The following is a 7,733-nucleotide window of genomic DNA, read 5'->3' as shown; positions in this document are numbered from 1 at the left end:
CAGCATACTCTTACTCCTTTCATCACTTTTTTTTTTTTTTTTCTCTCTCTCTCTCTCTTTCATTTTCAATGACAAGAAACACATTGCACTCCCATTCACACACATTTTTTACCCACCCCCAGCTGGAACGTCCCCTCCCCCTCTTAAGTCTTTGAGGATGGGAAGTCAACTCCTTTATCACGCATATTTCACAAATCACACGGAACTTGAACTCTTCACCTCCCCTTTTGAAGGATAAGAGTTTACACCATTGGGGTTTAATGGCCCATTAATTCTTTTATCAGAATCGTAAAATCCTCAAGATAAAAAAAAAAAAAAAAAAAAAAAAAAAAAAAAAAGATACAATCCTAATAAAACCAAGAGATATAGTTTTTTATTTTAATTTTTTGTGATGGTGGTGTTGGACTACCACTAGAGAGATACATGTTTAACGTGCACTCTAACTAAGAAAATTAAAATTTTCGAACTCCTAGTTGTGATATGAGAGTCTTACTATTAGTAATGGAAAAAAGCATCACTTGAAATGGAAGGGTGTATAAAGGATAAATAAGGGTGATCAGAAAGAGAATTAAACATAACAAGGACAAATGCAGAATCCCAATTAAAATAGAAGAGTGTACAAGGAAAATGTTAATAAGTCAGAAGTTTTTGGAAATTCACATGAAATTAAATTTGTGTTGCACTCTTTAAAGCATCATCTGATCGACCCATTTGTTATCTTAGTGAACAATATGTTGGCGGTTTTATTTTGGATTCTGTCAGTTTTCCCTTTCCTTTTCAATTAATTGCCTCATACTGTTAGGCACTGAATGTTACACATTTTAGCCCATTTATTTGCATGTTTTGTTCACTTAATAATAGTTTATTTGTGATTTTACATTATTTTATTGTTTTTTCTTATTTCAGGACTTTAATTGTAAAATCAGTCAACACCAGTAATTTTGAGTTTTAAAAGATAACATTCAGTGGGACCGAGCAATGTTGAAGATCCAAGTCTAATTATACTTAGAAATTAGTCCAAAGGAAACCACAAGTTGATGAGAATGGAGAGAAGAAGAAAAGGAAAAATCCTTCTCCAAAAAGGAAACTTTTGCCAAAGTTGGTAACTTAAACCCGTTTTGGTAATTTGGCTGTATCTCTCTCCTTGAGTGTCAAAATGGCTAAATTCCCGCGATGGTTGAAAGTAAATTCGAAGAGCTACAATTTTGTATTTCCCTAAAACAGTTGTTTACCTTGTCAAAATTGGCTTGGAAGTCTGCACGAATTTTAGAGTCCTTATTTGACAGAATTTCTATGTATGTCTCCTATATGAAAAAGGGAACTTTAGGGCCGATGTTTTATTATCTAAAGGGAGTCTTCTACAACATTGAAGGATGATACAGAGGAGCTTGAGGCTGAGATCAAAGAGGAGTAGTCAAAAGAAAGAAGAGATCGATCCATGGCGGTGAAGACGTCTTCCTCAACCATAAAGAACTTCACTCCAATCATGCTTGGCTAAACGCTTTGCTAGGGTTGTGATGTAGTCCTAGCTTAGCACCCTGGTTTGATTATATTTAATTATTAGAGAATAATTTTTATCATGTATGATTGTGTAATCTATAGGGTCTTTAATTGAATTTTCAATAAGAATCTATTTTAAAGTTTTAATTCAATTACAAATATTTTTCTATCTTGTCTTAGATATTTTGATCTTGTGATTGAACACAACTCATTCGCTTCTTGTAGTTGTGAATGAGATGATTACACAATGGTATTTCTCTGAATATAATGTTAGAGATTTGATGGATTATGCCTAGAAAAGATAGACCATGCTACACCCTAGAGTAAGTAATTAGGTAAATGGTTTATACCAATCGAAGATAGTCCATACTTAGCTTTAAATTATATTATTTTCTAACTGAATTAATATGTGCTTGTAGCCATAATTAATTCCTTGTGCATGTTATATGATATATCTCTAATAAATTGATGCAATTGACTGGTGGTGTGACGTTAGTGGTGAATTCATACCCCTAATTCTCTCTCTCTCTATTTTCTACATCAAATTTGATCATCGTTCTTTAGTTTATTTTATTTTTCTACTTAGTTAATTTAGAATTAATCATCACGATTCGATTATCCTACTTTCAAGTTAATTTAATTTGGAATTTAAGAAATCTGTTGACAAACTTATTTTACACAAGTTCCTTTGTCATGACACCCTTACAAGTAAACCCTATCTGCAAAGATTCGTGCACTTGCGAGTGGTACATATAAATCACACAACACATGATTTTCATCATTCTTATGATGTTCTTCAGAAACATTTCTAAGTTCTGAATCTCCAACTGTCTTAAATTTTTAATCTAGATTGAGTCTTTGTCAACCATTTTTGGAGCATGAAATATCTCTAATCAAAATGCAATTTTCAGCCTCAAGGAGTATTCGATCATTCAATGGTGAAATGATACCATAGATATTCTTGTTTGTGCTTGCCATTGTCACCATCATCATCTTCACCATTATTATCGTCGCTTAAAGGGTATGCTTCAATCCATTGTGAGAGATTTTTCAACTGGTTTCAGAAAACTACCAACCACTAAGAAATTTATAACAGGAAAGCATACTTATTGGTCCTTGAAAATGCAATTTCCAGAGCTTCATTTAAAATTGCATGGTCTGTCTAAATATATTAGTATATGTATGAACTTATAAACCAGAAAATGTGCATTGTAGGTTTCAGAGAACAAGGAATAGTTTATGATCCGTGTTTAAATATCATCTCTATTAATTTCAACTGTAAAGGCCAGTAGGATCTATGTTCAAGTCTGAACCCCATAACCAAGTGTTTATTCCTACCTTTGGATTGCTCATAAGTCATATCAATCAGAAAAAGAAAAGAACAAAAATGTTGGTGCAAACAAAGAAAATATGTGCATTTCAAATCTGGCTTTTCTTTTGCCAACATAAATGAAATTTATCTTACAATAATATTTTTCTCCGTAGTGTTTAATTTTAAATACAATTTTGATACATTGGTTAATCTAACTCGCATTTCAAATCTAGAAACAGCCTTTGTTGAAGCAACTGCCTTAGCCCATTCACGCATATTTGCTTTCATCAGCTCACCATCATGTACCAACTTATCGGTACCCTTGTTAAATTCAGTGCTAGGACTTGGTTGATCAACTAGAAGATATGGAGGAGGCCGTTCCAAGACACAGCCCTCGCAAGCTTCAATGTTGCTACTTTAGTCCATGTAATCGACGCCTGCCATTGCTAGAGCTTCAATCGACATAGCTTCTTTTAACAAATATGTCTAGTACTTGTGATTCTGTATAAAAAGTATTGCAAAAGTGATGATTCCAAAGAACTCAGAAAATGGTATTTATATATGAATACTTTTTATCTTCTCTTCTTTTGATTTAGGTTCAGAGAAGAGGAAAGCACACGGGTGTTGCATGAACAAAATTTACATTGTCATACCCGTGATCTTGAAACCATTGTTTTACCTTCACACCAAAATTGTTCAAAGATCAATGTCTAGGATTCAATGTTAATGTTAAAACAGGTTATTAGAATTGAATTGGTGGTTGAAGATGGTGGGAAAAGAAGTTACTTTTGACAATGCATATGTCATGGAGGATATCATAAAGCATCAGCATACTAAACTTTGCACTCTCAAGAGTTGTAAAATCCTTGTGACTGAATTATCAAATAAAGTCCTGATAGAATCATGAGATAAAGTTCTCACATCCTAAATTTGACACACTTTCCATGTGTTTCTTTGGATTGATGAAAAAATTGTAAATGTGATACATATAATAGAACATCTCCTCCCATCATGGTTCACAGTATTGGTCACAATCGCGGTATCGGTAATGGTGTAACGGACTTGGACAAAGTCAGTGTAAACTAGCCGATACGAATTGCGTATCGGACTTAAAAAGGAGTTGCTTATTGGCCAATACGGCGAACCATGTAGTAAGCAGGCTAAGCAACATCGGATTCAGAACAGAGGACTGCAAATAGCTGTAGCCTAGTACCCAGGTTGATGAAAATTCAAGTCCCTTTTTTGTTAGCACAGTTAAATAAAGAGTTAGCCGCAAGGTAAATGTTTTTTTTAGGGGAACTGCCTAGCCCATTTGTTGAACCCATCTAATGCATTGTTGGAATAAAATTATTGTAGTTTCAAGTCAATCTTACATATTGTTCATTCCAGGTATTGATGGATCTAATTGTTACAAACTAGAGACATTTTCATATTGCTCATTCCTCTCAGTACACTGTATTTCTTGTCAACAGTCGGTCTTGTTTCTCTCTCAAGGACTATATGAATTGAAGACAGAAACTATCACATTGTACACACAAATTTCGTGTTCGAAAATCTAGAAAAGAAAATGAGTAATAAATAACAATTTTATTAAAGGGAAAGTACAATAAACCTTCCTTGATTATGGACCTTTTTTAGTAAACCCCATTTTAAAATGCTGAGTCTATAAAAAAAATAAAAATACCTTAATGCACAATATGATATTTCATGAAATCTGTCTCTAGTGGGCTAAATTTTTTTATATGTTATGCTTCATATGCAAATGAATAATTTTGAATTTTTTTTTTTTGATATATCAGAGTAAAAATAAAATAAGATTGGTGGAGCAAATTCTTAGATTGTTTATGGTAGCTTGTTGCACAAATCTTATATTTATGGAATTCTTGTTTTATAAGCTTTCAGTGCATATATTATTTACAATTTTTTGATATACGGTTTGTGATATATGAATTTTTAAAGTTCGGATGAATTAAGATTTAAATAAAACAACAATAGGCGCATTTTGGTCAAAATATCCACTCTTGACCCCCTCGGATAGTTGAAGATGTTTTTTGGTAAAAAATTAGACGGGGAGTTTACTGAAAAAGACCCACAATTGAGGGAGGTTTATTGATAATAAATAAATGAGTATAATTTTCGGTAGGCGATTCTATTACAATCAGAATCTCCCATTGGTTAAATCTCCTTAGAAAGTCTGTATAAGGACTTTAGAAGCTTGATCTTGGATTGGTGGTGGTTTAATGTTATTCAAGTTTTTCAAAACTGAAAAAAACTCAAATGAATTTCTGAATGAGGTGGCAAGGCTTGATCTCGAACGATCAGCGGTGAGTTGAAGGCCTTTGAAGACGAATGGTTTTGACATGTTTGTTGTTTGACTTTTGTGTCTTACTCATCTCTCTGTGTGTGTCTTCCAATGTATAGAGTGGTCTTGTACTTATAGGCCAAGAGCTTGGGTTGCTTAATTTGAAAATTCCTTATACTCATTCCCATAAATATAACGGATTTGTCTCCTTTTATATAGAAATGAATTCAAATTTAAATTTGAATTAAATCACATATTCTTTAAAGATTTGAATTTTTAAGATCTTGAACCCTCATTTATAGAATTTAATTGACTAAGAGTATTGACTTCTTGATTGATTAGACGGTGATGAGACCATTACAAATTTAAGTGTCTACAATTGTTTAAATTACATTTCTCTTGATTTCAACTGTAAAGGCCAATAGGATCGATGTTCATGTGATGTTTCCGTTTTACACCAGTTTTCTTTTTTCGGAAATTTTGTCGCTGCAAGGGTATTTTCGTCTTTTATCGTTTTTTATACCGGATACTGCGGAGTGTGCCGGTTGTGTCCGAGAGTTGTTTGGAGCATTTCATTGAGTCCAGAACTCTTTGAAATGCAAGAGTGATCATTTTTGCATTTTTTCGTTTTTCAAGCCGAACGGTCCCGTGTGGGACCCGCTACCGAAGTTATTGCACACAGGGATTTTAATTGGGTCCATTTGCATCATACTTATTTTAATTAATGTGTCTTATATCGTTGTGGATTAATATGTGTATATATGTGGGTAATTGTGGTTTAAATTAAAGAGAAAAGAAGAGTTTTTCTTTAAAAAGAGGTAGGTCCCACATGAGTGTTTTAAGAATGGTCAAAGAGCCATTTTTGGCCTCATTTCTCACTTCTCTTTCTTTTCTCCCATTGGTCTCTCTCTCAGCTCTTTTCCTTGCCTTTTTTCTTTTTCTTTTTCTATCCAAGCTTCAAAGTTTGATCTTTCTGTCAATATTTGGTATTTTTAGAAGCCGTTTGTGGCAAATTGAAGCTCACGGTACAAATTGATCGGAACAATTTATAGTTTGGTGCACTCCTTGATTTTCGAAATCTAGGGCATTAATTTGGGGGGTTTTGCATAATCTTGAGGTAGGGGTTCCTAATTCATACTTTTCTTGTTCCTTTGTGAGTTATTTCTCATTAATTGTTGCAAAGCATGTTTAATATTGCATTATTTGCCTTGAGGATAATGTAAATGTTGTATATGAAGTTTATGATCATATGTGTTAATTGAATTATAGGAAAAACATGCTTATGTGTTAATTTCCTTGTCTAAGTGTTGATTTTCTATGCCTATTATGTTGTAAACTTGCTAGAAGTGATATATGAAAATATATGTAATTCTATTAGAATTTTTGTAAAACATGTTTATTTGTGTAGTATAAAATCCCTTATTGCTATAACATTGAAAGCATGAGACATACATGCATACCAAGGGGCATGAATGGACGAAAATGATTTGGAATGAATGAAAAAGGGATTTTTGGGGAAATGTTTTGATTAAAGTGATTTTAAGAAAACCCGGTCGCCGCGGAGTCACCAGAGGGCTAGTGTGTTAATGTAACCTAGAAGGAATTAGGGAAACACCCTAGCGTGGTTGAAATATTTGGCCCCAAATAACGCTGCGGGGGTACCAAGGGTCAATGACAGTAGTCAATCCTTCTCTCGTGTCCCTATGGAGTCACCAAAGGACGAGTTATGTTAAACAGTTTCTGAAGTGAAAAATGTTTCTAAAAATGGGGAGCGATATACATGGCATTGCATTCATGGCACGATATTTACTTGTTTTGAACTTGAAATTGACATTGTAATTTTCCCCGGCTTTGCATGACCCCATTCCCCATTGTCCTATTCATTGCTTGGATTCACGGGGCTACAAGAGTGTATCTTAGGCACTACTTACTGAGTTTTACGCTCACCCCATTATATTTAACATTTTTTAGGACTCAGAAAGGAAGTAGTGAACGCCGACCCTTCACAAGCGTGAGAAGGACTAGAAACCATTTTTGCCATCTTTTGTATATTTATCACATTTTTGTAAAGTCTCAAAACCATAGTGATGTATATTCATTTTGCAAGCCATGGTCGTGTAATGTAGACTATAACTTTTATTGGTGTTTGGATACAAGTTGAGACTATGTAAATACTTGATGATGAATGGGAAAGAAACCATGTTTTGAATAATTATTAGTACTTTTTTATTGATTAATTCTTGAATTGTTACCGTAAATTCGGAATTTCAATCCATAACAGGTTTACCATGGGTTTAGCATGCACAAAGCACAGTCTGAATGCATTACCAGTGAGTTGGGTTGTGCAGGACCATGTTTCGGCAGGCTAACCCTGATCATCAGTTGATCGAAACCCCAGGTTCGGCCAACCGAACCCCCACCATCAACCGACCGACAGGCTATAGTGAAAGTCCCGAGAGCATGCAAGTTTTGGAGTCGTTTCAGCCAGCCGACCCTGTAGGTTAGCCGGCCGAACCTGCTCCGTCAGTCGACCGATGAAAGGCTATCAGCCGGCTGATCATTCCCCTTCGACCTGCATTGTTTGACTATTGTTGTAAGGTTGTATTCTAAAGTATTTTG

Source organism: Cornus florida, unplaced genomic scaffold, assembly GCF_030987335.1.
Source record: "Cornus florida cultivar Cherokee Brave unplaced genomic scaffold, ASM3098733v1 CherokeeBrave_3.0.0_Hap2_Chr11, whole genome shotgun sequence".
NCBI lineage: Eukaryota > Viridiplantae > Streptophyta > Magnoliopsida > Cornales > Cornaceae > Cornus > Cornus florida.
This window is presented reverse-complemented; position numbering follows the sequence as displayed.